At 50.0% G+C, this 16746-nt stretch overlaps 1 pseudogene; it reads right to left on the bottom strand.

Moving 5' to 3' along the window:
* LOC138249304 (TRPM8 channel-associated factor 2-like) overlaps window positions 1–16746 on the bottom strand; it is a 133702-nt pseudogene that overhangs the window by 59981 nt on the left and 56975 nt on the right.

The raw sequence follows: 16746 nt of genomic DNA, 5'->3' as shown, positions 1-16746 counted from the left end.
TAGGTGTGCTTGGGATGGGCTGGGGTACAGGGGATTGGGTCTGGGTGGAGGAGGTTGGAGAGGGGAGGCTAGACACAGGGACGATGGCTGCCATCAGTGCTGAGGCCAGAGACTGCAGGGTTCGCTGAAGGACAGCCTGACCAGAATGAATTCCCTCCAGGAATGCATTACCATGTTGCAACTCCCTTTCTACACCCTGGATGGCATTCACAATGGTAGACTGCCCAACAGTGAGTGACCTGAGGAGGTCAATGGCCTCCTCACTGAGGACAGCAGGGGTGACTGGGGCAGGGCCTGAGGTGCCTGGAGCGAAGGTGATGCCGACCCTCCTGGGTAAGCGGGCACGGGGCGAACGCTGAGGGGCCGCTGGGGGAGCGGTGCTGGTAGGGGAGGTGGCGGCTGTACCTGTAGAAGTAGGGCGCACAGATGGTCCCTCCACCACAAGGGAGCTCACATCGGCGGACGAGTCTGTGTCGCTGCTTGGTTATCCGGTTGCCGACGTGAAGCTCCCCTCGCCCTCCGTCTACTGGTGCATTCTGAGTCCGTGGTGTGGCCCTCCATGGCCATGTGGGATGCAGCTCCCTCCTGCTCCGGTGCCACTGTACCTCCGCCTGATGATGCTGATGCACAAAAGAACAGGTAGACCACAAAAAGGGGGGGGGGACAGAAAATAGACAGGTTGAGTGCATGGCATACCGCTACCGTTGGCGGACAATACAGACACAGCAGCCCCCTGCACTACGCCGTGCTCCTGGCCTCTGCAGATACAATTTCTGGGATCTGGCCTACATGGCTATGGTGGACATCTGCACACATGGATGCCACAGGGGCATCTATACCTGTACTTTGCACTCTACTGCGGTGGGGTGGAGTGCCACATGGCCTGCATTACGGAGGGGCCTAGTCTATGTTTTTCTGCCTGGCCAAGGTACACCCACAGGCCTCCTCCCCCACCCAGACCCCTCCACTGCGCGCAAAGTATGCAGATTGAGAGTGTACTCACCCCCTTGTGTCTGCTGTGATGCCCTCAAGCGCCCATCCAACTCCGGGTATGCCACCACCAGGATCCTGAACATCAGTGGGGTCATAGGGTGACGGGCAACCCTCCCACGTTGGGAGGCCATCCCCAGCTGAGCCTCCACCTTCTTCTTGCTCCAGCGGCGAATGTCCTCCCATCTTTTCAAGCAGTGGGTGCCCCGTCTCTGGTGGACCCCCAGGGTCCGGACGTCCTTGGCGATGGCACGCCAAATGTCCTTCTTCTGGTGGGCGCTGACCTACATGACATGCACAAGGGAAGAAGAGAAGTCATTACCAACTGCACCGTCAATGTGAGTTGCCCCCCTCCCTACCCTAGCCATGTGGCACATTCATTCACATGCATTAATGTTCCCTGAACTCTTCCCCCTTCCCTCTTACAACCAGCCCTCTCCACCCAGGCCTAACCCATACAACGTGCTCCCTGTGTACTAACCTGTTGGTTTGGAGGACCGTAGAGTAGCGTGTACTGGGTGAGGACCCCGTCTACCAGTTTCTCCAACTCCTGAGCAGTGAAGGCAGGGGCCCTTCCCCAGACACAGCAGCCATTGTCTCTTCCAGACCGAGGTCACAGCAGCACTTGCAGTGTAGGTCCTCTCCTGTCGAAGATCAGGTATCTAGTGATTGAACAGATAGAAAATGGCGGTCACGTCCGCGGTGGTGCGTATCATCACCGCCGGCGCACCTGTTCATTGGCTCCTGGGACCCATAGGGTCCAATGTTAACCAATGCAGCATTGCGCCACGGTCTATGACCGCCTACCGCGACGGTGTGCAACACCAACGCAGTTACCCCACAATCCCATTGTCCCAGGTTAGAGGTCAGGCAGCCGCCATTTCAGGGGCCCACATGGCTTCATTTACTTCTGCGTCACACATAGCTAGGCCTACACTAACCACACATACAGGAAGGGATAAAAATTGACTTGATCGTCGCTGTTGTCCTTCCTAGACGCTGTCAGCTGGGACATTTGAGAAGATGGCGGAATCCTCCGGTGTACCGACCGCTGGTGGACCTGTTGACAATGGAGGAGCGACATTTACTCGTCACCTTCAGGTTTGACCGTGCCACAATCCAGGAATTATGTACCCAGTTGGAGTCAGACATGATGTCATCAATCCGCCATCCCACTGGAATCCCCCCTGACGTGCAGGTGCTGTCAGTGCTCCATTTCCTTGCAAGTGGGTCATTTCAGACAACAGAGGCCATGGCATCAGGGATGTCCCAGCCTATGTTTTCCAACGTATTGTCAGAGTGTTGTCTGCCCTGCTGAAACACGTAAGGAGATACATAATTTTCCCTGAGGTGGAAGATTTGGCTACAGTGAAAGGTGACTTCTATGCCCTTGGACATATCCCCAGCGTCATAGGTGCCATTGATGGGACCCATGTAGCTCTGGTCCCCCCCCACAGGAGTGAACAGGTGTACAGGAACAGGAAGAGTTATCATTCCATGAATGTACAGATGGTATATTTGGCAGACCGGTACATCTCCCAGGTTAATGCTATGTTCCCTGGCTCAGTGCATGATGCCTACATCCTGCGGAATAGCAGCATCCCTGATATGATGAGTCAACTCCAGAGGCACCGTGTGTGGCTATTAGGGGACTCTGGTTACCCCAACCTGTCCTGGCTATTGACCCCAGTGAGGAATCCCAGGACCAGGGCAGAGGAACGCTACAATGAGGCCCATGGGTGGACTAGGAAGGTGATCGAACGCACCTTCGGCCTCCTTAAGGCCAGGTTCAGGTGCCTCCATTTGAGAGGTGGTTCCCTATTCTACTCACCGAAGAAGGTGCGCCAGATCATCATTGCCTGCTCGATGCTTCACAATCTTGCTTTGCGACGCCAGGTGCCTTTTCTGCAGGAGGATGGCCCAGATGACGTGTTGTGGCAGCTGCAGAGCCTGTGGAGCCTGTGGACAGTGATGAGGAGGAAGCTGAGGAAGAAGACAACGACAACAGGGAGTCAGTCATACAGCAATATTTCCAGTGACACACAGGTGAGAACATTTTTACCATTACATTCACTGTCACACGTCCTCCTCTATCCTGTGTGTAATTTCATGGGATTATTTGGTAACTGAGTTGTTTCTTTCCATTACGGTTTCACAGGTGTGGTTACCAACGTGTGTCATCTGCTTGCATCCTTCAAGGACTTGTGATGTGCGACATTGGTATGTTGCCTTTACATCTAACAGCGCATTTTGACACTGTCATAGATAATACATTTTACCAAATCATAGACTGACTCCAGATTGTTTTGTGTTTCAAGGGTATTTATTGAAGTGCTCAAAAATGGAGGGGGGTTGTAAAATGGTGATGGTGATGGCGGAGGAATGTCCATGGCAGAGTCCAGTCTATTAGTCTCACAGGTGCACTGCCCATATGGGCATAGGAAGTGGAGCTGGGGCAGTTTAAGTATGGACAGGGTAACAAAGTGGGACAGTGGGGGGACAATCAGGGTGGTCTCATTTCCTGGCGGGGGTCTTGCCATCTTGCTCTGTCCTGTTCCTGGCTCTCAGGGACCGCTTGCGGGGTGGTTCTCCGTCTGCAGGGGGTGGGGTGCTGGTGTGGTGGTCCTGTGGCGGGGCCTCATGTCCACTAGTGCCGGCAGAGGTGGTGGGCAGTTCATCGTCCATGCTAGTGTCAGGGGCCCCTTGTAATGCAACGGTGTCCCTCATGGTCTGCTGTATGTCCTTCAGCACCCCTACGATGGTGCCCAAGGCGGAGCTGATGGTCCTGAGCTCCTCCCTGAACCCCAAATACTGGTCCTCCTGCAGGCGCTGGTTCTCCTGAAACTTGACCCGGACCGTCGCCATCGTCTCCTGGGAGTGGTGGTATGCTCCCATGATGGAGGATAGGGCCTCGTGGAGAGTAGGTTCCCTTGGCCTGTCCGCCCCCTGTCGCACAGCAGCCCTCCCAGTTCCCCTGTGTTCCTGTGCCTCCGTCCCCTGGACCGTGAGCCCACTACCACTGCCCCCAGGTCCATGTTGTTGTTGGGGTGGTGGGTTATCCTGGGTTCCCTGTAGTGGTGGACACACCGCTGATTCACCTGTCCTGTGTACGGAGGTTTGGGCCCGCTGGGTGGGTGCTGTGCTGGTGTTACCAGAGGGTGGAAGGTCAGTGTTGGGCTGTGCCTGTGCAAGGGGAACCGACTGTCCCGAGGCCCACGATGGTCCGGGCTGGTCATCAGGCTCCAGTAGGGCAGAGCTGCTATCGTCACTGTGGGCCTCTTCTGTGGGTGGAGTGGAGTTGTCTGGATGTGGTGACGGTCCTTCGTGATCCTGCAGGGGCATAAGAGCATGATTATTGCATGTGTGTGTGTGATGGTGTGCAATGGGTGGGTGTGCGTGTACCCCAGTGCAAGCATTCCTGTGTACGGGCTTGTGTGATGATGGTTAGGGGGTTGTTATGGGTATGTGCAGTGGCCATGCTTTGGTGATGGGTGTCCATGCTTAGTTGTGTCATGCAGGGCTTGGTTTTGGGATGTGTAGTTTGTGTTATTAGTACATTAGTGAGGAGTTGGGGTGATATGGGAGGGTGTGAGGGTGGGGGTGTGTGATAGCATGCAGGTAGGGTGGGGGATCTGATAGTTAAGATTTGACTTACCCGTCTCCATTCCTCCAATGACTCCTCTGAGGCCCTCAGGGTGCATGATGGTCAAGACTTGCTCCTCCCATGTTGTTAGTTGTGGGGGAGGAGGTAGGGGTCCGCCGCCAGTCCGCTGAACCGCGATGTTGTGCCTGGAGACCGTTGAACGCACCTTCCCCCGTAGGTCATTCCACCTCTTCCTGATGTCCTCCCGATTTCTTGGGTGCTGTCCCACAGCGTTGACCCTGTCCACTATTCTTCGCCATAGCTCCATCTTCCTGGCTATGGATGTGTGCTGCACCTGTGAGCCAAATAGCTGTGGCTCTACCCGGACAATTTCCTCCACCATGACCCGGAGCTCCTCCTCAGAAAAGCGGGGGTGTCTTTGGCGTGCCATGGGGTGGTGAGTGTGATGTGTGGGGCGGTGTGAGTGTTGATGTGTGTGGTGATGTGTAGTGGTGTGTGGTGTTTTTTGCGTGGATGTTGTGTGGGTGATGGTGTTGTGTGCCTCTGTATGGTGGGGTTGTCTTTGCTGTGCTGTCTCTCTGGCCTTCGTCTAAATTTCTGGTCGTAGGGGTTTGTGGGTGATGTGGGTGTGTGTTTTATATTGTATTGGGTGTGTGGGAGTGTTGTTTGTATGTGTATCAGGTGTGTGTATTTGGAATTGTCCAATGTGGCGGTGTTTTGGAGATGTGTGTGTATTTTGAGTGTGGCGATGTGTACCGCCAATGTAATACCGCGGTTGAAAGACTGCCGCGTGGATTCGTGGGTGGTAATAGCATGGGCGTGTTTCTGTTGGCGTGGAGGTGGAGGATTTGTTTTCGCCAGTTTAACACTGACCTTTGATGTGGCGGAGTTGTGTGGGTGTCTGAATTTCGGCGGATTCCGAGATGTGTGTCATAATAGCTGTGGCGGGATTCCGCCGCGGCGGTGTATTGGCAGTCTTCTGCACGGCGGTAAGCGCCTTTTACCACCAATGTTGTAATGACCCCCTTAGTGTGTGGGTACCCTGGCACTAGCCAAGGTGCCCCCACATCGTTCAGGGAAAATTCCCCGGACTTTGTGAGTGCGGGGACACCATTTCACGGGTGAACTATACATAGGTCACTACCTATGTATAGCGTCACAATGGTAACTCCGATCATGGCCATGTAACATGTCTAAGATCATGGAACTGTCACCCCAATGCCATTCTGGCATTGGGGAGACAATGCCATGATCCCCTGAGTCTCTAGCACAGACCCGGGTACTGCCAAACTGCCTTTCCCGGGGTTTCACTGCAGCTGCTGCTGCTGCCAACCCCTCAGACAGGTTTCTGCCCTCCTGGGGTCCAGCCAGGCTTTGCCCAGGAAGGCAGAACAAAGGACTTCCTCAGAGAGAGGGTGTTACACCCTCTCCCTTTGGAAAAAGGTGTCATGGCTGGGGAGGAGTAGCCTCCCCCAGCCTCTGGAAATGCTTTGATGGGCACAGATGATGCCCATCTCTGCATAAGCCAGTCTGCACCGGTTCAGGGATCCCCCAGCCCTGCTCTGGCGCGAAACTGGACAAAGGAAAGTGGAGTGACCACTCCCCTGACCTGCACCTCCCAGGGGGCCAGCAGGTGACGTCAGAGACTCCTTCTGATAGGCTCCTACCTGTGTTGCTAGCCTATCCTCTTGCCTAGGTAGCCAAACCTCCTTTTCTGGCTATTTAGGGTCTCTGCTTTGGGGAATTCTTTAGATAACGAATGCAAAAGCTCATCAGAGTTCCTCTGCATCTCTCTCTTCACCTTCTGCCAAAGGATCGACCGCTGACTGCTCAGGACGCCTGCAAAACCGCAACAAAGTAGCAAAGATGACTACTGCAACCTTGTATCGCTGATCCTGCCGCCTTCTCGACTGTTTCCTGGTGGTGCATGCTCCGGGGGTAGCCTGCCTCCTCTCTGCACTAGGAGCTCTGAAGAAATCTCCTGTGGGACGACAGAATCTTCCCCCTGCAACCGCAGGCAACAAAAGTCTGCATCACCGGTCCTCTGGGTCCCCTCTCAGTACGACGAGCGTGGTCCCTGGAACTCAGCAACTCTGTCCAAGTGACTCCCACAGTCCAGTGACTCTTCAGTCCAAGTTTGGCGGAGGTAAGTCCTTGCCTCCCCACGCTAGACTGCATTGCTGGGTACCGCGTGATTTGCAGCTGCTCCGGCTCCTGTGCACTCTTCCAGGATTTCCTTCGTGAACAGCCAAGCATGGGTCCCGACACTCTAACCTGCAGTGCACAACCTCCTGAGTTGTCCTCCGGCGTCGTGGGACTCCCTTTTGTGTCTTCGGGTGAGCTCCGGTTCACTCCTCTTCGAAGTGCCTGTTCCTGTACTTCTGCGGGTGCTGCCAGCTTCTGTGAGGGCTCCCTGACTTGCTGGGCGCCCCCTCTGTCTCCTCATCCAAGTGGCGACATCCTGGTCCCTCCTGGGCCACAGCAGCATCCAAAAACCCTAATCACCGACCCTTGCAGCTAGCAAGGCTTGTTTGTGGTCTTTCTGCAAGCTTCTACACGATGTGGGACATCCATCCTCCTAAGGGGAAGTTTCTTGCCCTCTTCGTTCTTGCAGAAATCCACAGCTTCTACCATCCGGTGGCAGCTTCTTTGCACCCTCAGCTGGCATTTCCTGGGCATCTGCCCACTCTCGACTTTGTCGCGACTCTTGGACTTGGTCCCCTTGTTCCACAGGTACTCTCGTCCGGAAATCCACTTTGGTTGCTTTGCTGGTGTTGGTCTTCCTTGCAGAATTCCCCTATCACGACTTCTGTGCTCTCTGGGGAATATAGGTGCACTTTACACCTACTTTTCAGGGTCTTGGGGTGGGCTATTTTTCTAACCCTCACTGTTTTCTTACAGTCCCAGCGACCCTCTACAAGCTCACATAGGTTTGGGGCCCATTTGTGATTCGCATTCCACTTTTGGAGTATATGGTTTGTGTTGCCCCTATACCTATGTGCTCCTATTGCAATCTACTGTAACTTTACATTGCTTGCATTACTTCCTTTTGCTATTACTGCATATTTTTGGTATTGTGTACATATATCTTGTGTATATTTGGCATCCTCATACTGAGGGTACTCACTGAGATACTTTTGGCATATTGTCATAAAAATAAAGTACCTTTATTTTGAGTATATCTGTGTATTGTGTTTTCATATGATATTGTGCATATGACACCAGTGGTATAGTAGGAGCTTTGCATGTCTCCTAGTTCAGCCTAAGCTGCTCTGCTATAGCTACCTTCTATCAGCCTAAGCTGCTAGAAACACCTCTTCTACACTAATAAGGGATAACTGGACCTGGTACAGAGTGCAAGTACCCCTTGGTACCTACTACAAGCCGGGCCAGCCTCCTACAATCTTTTCAATCACAAACGTAACCACTTATTTAGCGGCAGTGATAAGGCTGAATTCTGCCAGTTTTCGAAAACTCAACCCTTCAAAAATTAAGATTCTATTGATCGACATCACCACTCCTTTGTGAAGTTCCTTCAACTGGCTGCATTCACAGGAAGGTCCTTGTGGGAACAGTGTACAACCAGGGCCTACGCTTTGACCATAAACTATGCTTAAATCCACAAGTTGCTGTGGTTTCCAACCCTTACTTTCACCATCTTGGAGTCCTCAGTCACATTCCAATATCATGTGCATTTGGAAAGCGCACTATCACCGCAAGGGTATACTGGCACTGAACAGATGTGTGTGTGTCTAGCCTGGCCTATGGTAGGTCAGTTATTTGAAAAGCTAGGGGTTCAGCTTCTTATGGAGGTCAAGAAAAGAGGAGGATGCTCTGATGTGGAGTGGGAGGCCATTCCATGCTTTGGGAGCCATGTAAAAGAACCCCTGTCCTCCTGATCTGGTTCTGTGTATGCTCGGGATGTGTGCAAGTAGCAGTTCTGCAAAGCATATGTGCTTGGGTGTAGGAAGGTAGCCTCTTTCTAGCCTTGTTACCCCCACTTTTGGCCTGTTTGTGAGTATGACAGGGTGTTTTTACTGTCTCACTGGGATCCTGCTAGCCAGAGCCCAGTGCTCATAGTGAAAACCCTATGTTGTCAGTGTGTTTGATATGTGTTACTGGGATCCTCCTAGCCAGGACCCCAGTGCTCATAAGTTTGTGGCCTATATGTGTTCCCTGTGTGGTGCCTTACTGTATCACTGAGGCTCTGCTAACCAGAACCTCAGTGTTCATGTTCTCTCTGCTTTTAACATTGTCACTGCAGGCTAGTGACTAATTGTACCAATTCTGATTGGCACACTGGAACACCCTTATAATTCCCTAGTATATGGAACCTAGGTACCCATGGTATTGGGGTTCCAGGAGATCCCTACGGGCTGCAGCATTTCTTTTGCCACCCATAGGGAGCTCAGACAATTCTTACACAGGCCTGCCACTGCAGCCTGAGTAAAATAACGTCCACGTTATTTCACAGCCATTTTACACTGCACTTAAGTAACTTATAAGTCACCTATATGTCTAACCCTCACTTAGTGAAGGTTAGGTGCAAAGTTACTCAGTGTGAGGGCACCCTGGCACTAGCCAAGGTGCTCCCACATTGTTCAGGGCAATTTCCCCAGACTTTGTGAGTGCGGGGACACCATTACACGTGTGCACTACATATAGGTCAATACCTATATGTAGCGTCACAATGGTAACTCTGAACACGGCCATGTAACATGTCTAGGATCATGGAATTGTCTCCCCAGTACCATTCTGGTATTGGGGGGACAATTCCATGCATCCCCAGGGCTCCAGCACAGAGCCCGGGTACTGTCAAACTAACTCTCTGGGGTTTTCTCTGCAGCTACCGCTGCTGCCAACCCTCAGACAGGTTTCTGCCCCCTTGGGGCCTGGGCAGCCAAGTCCCAGGAAGGCAGAACAAAGGATTTCCTCTGAGAGTGTTACACCCTCTCCCTTTGGAAATAAGTGTTAAGGGCCTGAACAGAGTAGCCTCTCCTGGCCTCTGGAAATGCTTTGAAGGGCACAGATGGTGCTCTTCTTGCATAAGCCAGTCTACACCGGTTCAGGGATTCCCCCAGCCCTGCTCTGGCACAAAACTGGACAAAGGAAAGGGGAGTGACCACTCCCCTGACCAGCACTTCCCAAGGGGAGGTGCCCAGAGCTCCTCCAGTGTGTCCTAGACCTCTGCCATTTTGGATGCAGAGGTGTGAGGGCACAATGGACACCTCTGAGTGGCCAGTGCCAGCAGGTGACGTCAGAGACCCCTCGTGATTGTTGCTTACCTTTCTCTGTAGCCAATCCTCCTCTGAGGGCTATTTAGGGTCTCTCCTGTGGGTTTCTCGCCAGATAACGAATGCAAGAGCTCACCAGAGTTCCTCTGCAATTCTCTCTTCGACTTCTGCCAATGATCGACCGCTGACTGCACCAGGATGCCTGCAAAACCACAACAAAGTAGCAAGAAGACTCCCAGCAACATTGTAGTGCCTCATCCTGCCGGCTTTCTCGACTGTTTCCTGGTGGTGCATGATCTGAGGGCTGTTTGCCTTCACCCTGCACTGGAAGCCAAGAAGAAATCTCCCATGGGTGGACGGAATCTTCCCCCTGCCAACGCAGGCACCAAACTTCTGCATCACCGGTCCTCTGGGTGGAGGGTGAAGGTGCTGATGTAGATGATAAGGGGTGCTATGAAGTCAGTGATGTCGCTGGTGAGATTGGGTGCTGGGTCCTTGTGGTCTGTCATAAGTGTTCCGCTCAGGGAGACGGTGGTTGTGATGTGTATCTTGAATGTAAAGTGTTCCATGTAGCTGAAGAGGGTTTCTGAGGTCATTCAGTAGGTCCCATATCTCTGTCGTATGTCTTCTGATCAGGAGTGTGGTGTGTTTGGTCTGGAAGATCATGGGCCAGAGGCTGGTTTATGTGAGTGTGAGCGAATGAGGTGCTGGGTGTCATTGGTGTGAAAGTAGTGGGTGTAGGGTGTGGAAGAGTGCATGAGAACATGCAGGAGGTGCATATGAATGCCCCTTCTGTGTTTTATAGTGCATTGTGGCAGCAGTACCATGAGCAGCGGCTGGGGTTAGCAACAAGGAGGAGCATATAAGGGTAGAGGTAAGGAGGGGGAGAACTATGGTTTCTGGCACTGGGTATGGTCCAGGCACAGATGGTCCTTTGGCACGGCAACAACACTGCCACACTGCAGCCACCATTAAAAAGATCCTGGGAGGATGGAGAAGTGCAGGTTACCATGGGTGGAAAACCAGTGATGTCACTTTGTGTGCAAATGAGCAATGGGAAATCCTCTTGTGTGGCTTCTTCTTTTAAAGACTGTTTTGGGGAAAAACAATGTGGTCACCTCCTTTGCAGATGAATGTTGACAAATCTAGTGATGTCACTTCCTGTGCAAATGGGCATTGGGATATGAAGTCCTCTTGCTTGGATTCTTCTTTAAAAGATCGTTTTGGCAGGAGTCCAGTGATGTCAGTTCTTGTGCAGTTGGATGATGAGAAACCCAGTGATGTGATTTCCTGTGTAGATGAGCATTGGGAAAAGAAAAGAAAATTCCCCATTCTGCCATTCATTGACACCCACCTCTCCACAAACAGTCAAAGCTCTACTGCAATCTAGAATTGGCTACGAGAACAGTATGTTACTGGGGTGGCCTAACAATCTCTTGATTGTTGTCAGCTGATCCAGAATGCAGCAGCAAGGTCACTATCAGAGCTCAGGAAACAAACCATATCTAGACAGCTTTACATCCATTACCTTTGGCAACAATGCATGAGCAATTCAAAGCATCACCAGATAAGTATAATGTGCAATGCTTCAAATTTCTTTGGACCTTAAAACTTGATCAGAATAGGTAGAGTGAGAGCGCCTTATTGGAAGTTCTAAGAGAGTGCACCTTGAAGCACTATGGTGACTTGTAATTAACTGCATGTGAAGCCATAAAGAAAGTGCTAGGGGTGCATGAGGTTACACACATCAGAAACATGCAACACTTCTTCCACAATATTGATATTAAAACAATCCATACAATGCTGTGACCACTACCATGTATCACTGCAGCACCCTTATTGAAATCACTGATAGCCTTCCCAAGGAAGCACTGCTTTGGCAAGATTGAGCCCCAATTCTTAGTTCCCAATATGATAGAATGGGAAGCATGGCACTGGCCTTTTCACACGTCAAGAAGATGTGCCAATCTGATGCCCACATGAACAAAGTTTCAAACTATGGCCCTCATTATGACCCTGGTGGTCTTCTGACCAACCCACCACATCTCCACTCATACCGCCAGGGCGGTTGGAGCCGCCGGGCTGTAGATGAGCATCTCTGACCCAGCGGTCCACAGAAGACCGCCGGCGGTATTGGGAGCCGGCTTCCCGTCATGGTTTCCACGGCAGTAGTACTGGCACGAAAACCATGGCGGAAAGGCTACAGGTGACAGGGAATATCTTCCCTGTCACCAGTAGACGACCCCCGCTCCCCCTCCAGCCACAGCACCCCCTTCCCCCACCAACCTCCTCTCCCCCCTCCAGCCGCAGTGCCCCCAATACCCCCTCTGGACACAGCACCCTCCAACTCCCACCCCCCTCCCTTGCATAGACGCACACAGACACCTACACACATAACGCATACACCCGTTCACCTACACTTACATACACGCATTCACCTCAGCACTCATACACGCATTCAATCACACATACTCACACCCATCCAAAGATGCATACTCACACGCAGACAAACATGCATTCACCACAACACTCTAAGTCTCATACACCCACGCATACACACTTACATGCATACACGCACCCATTTCAACATTCAGAAACGCATTCAACCTCACATACATACATTCATACACACAAGCAGACACCACACACTCACACATGAACACACCCGCCCTCCCGCCCCCTCCCCTGTCAGATGATCTCCTGACCTGGTCTGGGGAGAAGGTTGTTCAGCAGGGAACGGGAACGGGCACTTCCACCGCAGCCAGTGCCCCGCCAGCAGGACACCGCCAGGCCATATTATTGCCCATAATACAGCTGGTGGAGTCCTAATGGCAGGGTGGGGCCGGTGGGGGAACTGCCAGAGCACCTCCACCCGCCAGCACGACTTCTGCCGGATTTCTGCCTAAAGTGTGGCGGAAATCCAGCAGTACTCATGATATGGTGGGCGGAAGACCACCAGCACTGGCAGTCTTCTGGGGTGCGCGACTTTGGCGGTCTTGCTAAAAGATCGCCAAAGTCATAATGAGGGCCTATATGTCTGATTGCATAACAGTTTAGACTCCTGAATGACCTCATGAAACCTAAAGAATGAACATCAGTGACACGTCTGCCCCACAAAGCCTCCTCTCTTAGGGATATCAATCGTCAGCATAAGGAGCATTTCTCTGAACCTCTGTGTAGCACATACATAGATATCATTCAATAAATGTCCATCAGAAGTAGAGGAAGCTGTTTTTTTTAGAGCGGCTTCTCCAGGCCTTTTGACTGATTAAGTCCTGTGGGCAATATCTTAGCACCTTGAAGTTTTGGCGTCCATTTGTGTGGCAACCTATCTTATAGTAGAATACTTTTTTAAAGATGTCACAGAGAGTGGTGGGTGCAGAGGAAGCTGAGAGCCAGGGGCCATGGGGCTAGATGTAAGGCTCTGCACAAAATGGAAGAGACCGGAAAAATCAGGATGGTAACTCTGTTTGTGAAACTTAAAGAGTAGATGGTGTATGTGAAACTGAGAGACTTGTGTGCAGTATGAAGGAGAGGATCTGTGTGAATACCTAATCCAAGCTACAAGGCCAAATACTAATTTTTATTTCCCTAAAGATATTTGTCATGAGAATTGTGGATATTGCTGTATTCTTTAGTTTTGAAGATTGTTTATTTTCCAAATTAAATTAGTCTTGAAATCCTCCCAAACTAGTGATTCCTCCTGCTCTGTTGAGGAGAAATTAATGCCTGATCTTGTGACCAGGAATGAATACCTGATCTCTAGAGCTGGAATAAATACATGCTCTTGTGAGCTGCGAATAGGTCTTAATTTTTAGTTCAGTTAACTTTTCAACTTAAACCACATGAATCTGTAATACTGCCTTTCTAATAATTATTTATCAAATCAACCTTTGAATCAGAGAATGTTAGTGGTCTGCAGGAAAAACAAAGAATGTGCTCAATTCAATAGTCAATATGCACTGTGAGTGAACACTAAACTGGCCCTCTTGTGTGGCATCACCTTACCCTACCATTGGTGCTGTCTGTCAGTAAGTGCCAGGGTATAGTACTTGCCACTCGATATTTGTACACCAGCCACAATTCTCTCTGGTCTTGAGAAGTGGGAAGAGATGGAAGCCAGTTCTGTAACCGCTGTCATCATGTGGTCCCACGTGGACATCAGGGCACTGGGGTTCTCCACAAGGCGGGCGTTCTCTGCAGGGACAGTGAGGATGATGTTCTCAGTGGCAAACTCTGCCCAAGGGGCAGAGTAGTTCCGGACAATGACATGGCCAAAGAAGTAAAGAAGTTATGCAAAGAAAAAAACGGAGAAATACTTCAAATTGCTCACATTGATTCCTTTGCATGTAGGACATCACTTTTTTTCATCCATTTCTGGAAATTTAGAAAGTAACCAGGTACCATTAATTAATTATTGAATAATAGACTGGGAACGAAAACTATATATTTTATTCAATACCCCTTCAGTTTTGAAAGCACAGTCTACCCACCATGTTTATAGAAAGGTGCACGCACAGCCCCTTGTAGTGCGATTTGCACAGGCCCAAGCTGGCATCCGGTAGGCACTAGGATATAGATGAGGCTGCCCCACAGGTTAGAGATGGTCATCTCCTCACTCTTAACCTCGTAGATCTTGATTACTACAGGTGGGTGAAAGAGCTCCTCCTTATTGCTTAGGTCTTCTGAATGACATCCAATCTGTACCTGGAGGTAAAGAGGTGGAATCAGCGTGTGGGAATGGGGCATGGTTACTGATTAAATCAGTCAACAAAAGTGGGCAACAGCGGACCACACGGAGCATGGTTGCATGGATTGACTCTACAAGGAAGTGCTGCCATTGCTGAAGAATATGTGGATATAATTTCATCAGTTAACATGAGTGGGGCTCCAGCAGACCACACATATACTACCGGGAGCATGGAAAGAGCAAGTTTGGAGAGATAGGTCTGTTATATTGTGGGAATGAGGTGTTCTTCCCTTGTGCATGAATGGGAGTAGAGCAAGCCACACACATGCTATAGAAGTGTGGAAGCACATCTTTGGTGAGGACATTAAATTATTGTACAGGAATGAGGTGTACTTTCCCTGAGCATGGATTGCCATGAGCAGAGTTACAGCATACTGCATGCATGCTATAATAGCTTGGAAGAAGACATTTAGCAAGGAGGATGTTTTATTGTATGGAAATGGGGTGTGCGTCCCTTGTGTATGAACTGACATAAATAGGGTTACAGCGGACCACACACTTACTTTGCAAGTGGTTAGGAGCATCTTTAACAAGGAGGCTGAGTTATTGTATGGGTAATGGAGTGTGTTTCCAATGTGCATAAAATGTCATAAATGGTGATACAGAAGACCACACATAGCGAGGAGGCACATCTGTGGTGAGGAGGTTCAGTCATTGTTTGGCAGTAGAGCGTACATCCATTGTGTATGAACTGACATGATTGTGTATACAGAAGTCAACACATACCATAGAAGTGTTGAAGTGTGTCTTTGGAGAAGAAGGTCCACTATTCTGTGGAAATGGGATGTACTTCCCTCGTGTATGAACTAAAATAAGTTGAGGTACAGCAGACCACAGACCTACTGTTAGCTCCATGTAAGTGTATCTTGGGTGAGAAGGTTTTGTTATTTTGTGGGAAGGGAGCATGCTTCCTGTGTGAATGAATTGACATGAATGGGGATACAGAAGACCACATACATATTCTACTAGAGTGGAAGCAAATCTTTAGCATGAATGTTCAGCTAATGTGTTGGAATGGGGTGTGCCTTTTGCACATGAATAGACTTTAGTGGGGTGCAGTAAGCATGGCACACAGTATGGTAACTCTGATGGTCTATGTGCAGCTAAATAAATCTCAGTGTAATATGTTCACAGCAGTGATGTGGGCTAGTCACCAAATTCCTCATTGTTCATCATTTTTTTAACCCCATTAATGACAAAATATATTCTTGATAGACATAACGGAACAGATAAAAATATGAAGACATTTCATTCCATTATAATAAGTGCCTTACCTGCAGGTCTGCTCTGATGGCAGCTGGTGGGAATATAATGGTTGCATTCTGCAGAGGGTAGAGCTAAACGCCTGTGCTTCTCCAAGCTGTGGATCCTGCAAGAATTGAGACAACATTGTTAAAAATAAATTGCTATAAAATGTGTAATACCGCACACAGAATGAGGATTGTAGATTCAGGATAGTGGATCAAGGCAAACTGATATTCATGCCAAGGTTCAGTATTTTAGAGTGGGCAACTCTGTGTGTGCATTGCTGATAGGAATGTGAGAACCATATGCAAACTGGATGAGTGGGAGTAGTGGAATCTGGGTAATGCCCAGGAGATGTAGCCAGAGTGATAAATCTTACAAAAGATCTTGGTTTGTATTTGAATACATACTGGTGCATAGGTGCATGCACACATGTGTGGACTGAGGTGTTGTGTCCATGCCTGGTATAATGCAGACTGGTGCAATGGTGGTAATTCCTGGGATATTGTGGGGAATCCATGGTGCAATGTTCAATCCTCCTACTTTGAGGTTGGCCCTGGCATAATGATGGTCAATTTTTGCATGTTGTGGCTGTACCATCTGAACCCTGTGGTGCAGCTGTCATGTGGTATCATCTCCCTTATTTTCTTATGCTAACATCTGTGGTTTGGTTTGCAGGGGACTCTTGTGACAAGTCTTCTACAATGTAGTCTATGTTTTTGGATGTAGCTCACTACCAGGCTATATGTGGATCAACAGCCAACCCGAAATACTCTGCCGCATCAACTAAGCACATGATACCTTCTCTGATGGCATCAACCTGGCTGCGAAATTCCAGAGAACCCTAGCAATCCTTAGTTAAGGAACCTGTGCAGATTTGATATCAAAACCCCAGATCATCAGAACCAAAAAAGTGACATGAA

Source organism: Pleurodeles waltl, chromosome 8 (assembly GCF_031143425.1).
Source record: "Pleurodeles waltl isolate 20211129_DDA chromosome 8, aPleWal1.hap1.20221129, whole genome shotgun sequence".
In the NCBI taxonomy this organism is placed as follows: domain Eukaryota; kingdom Metazoa; phylum Chordata; class Amphibia; order Caudata; family Salamandridae; genus Pleurodeles; species Pleurodeles waltl.
Note: the sequence above shows the minus strand (reverse complement) of the source record. Positions and strands in the feature narration are given on the sequence as shown.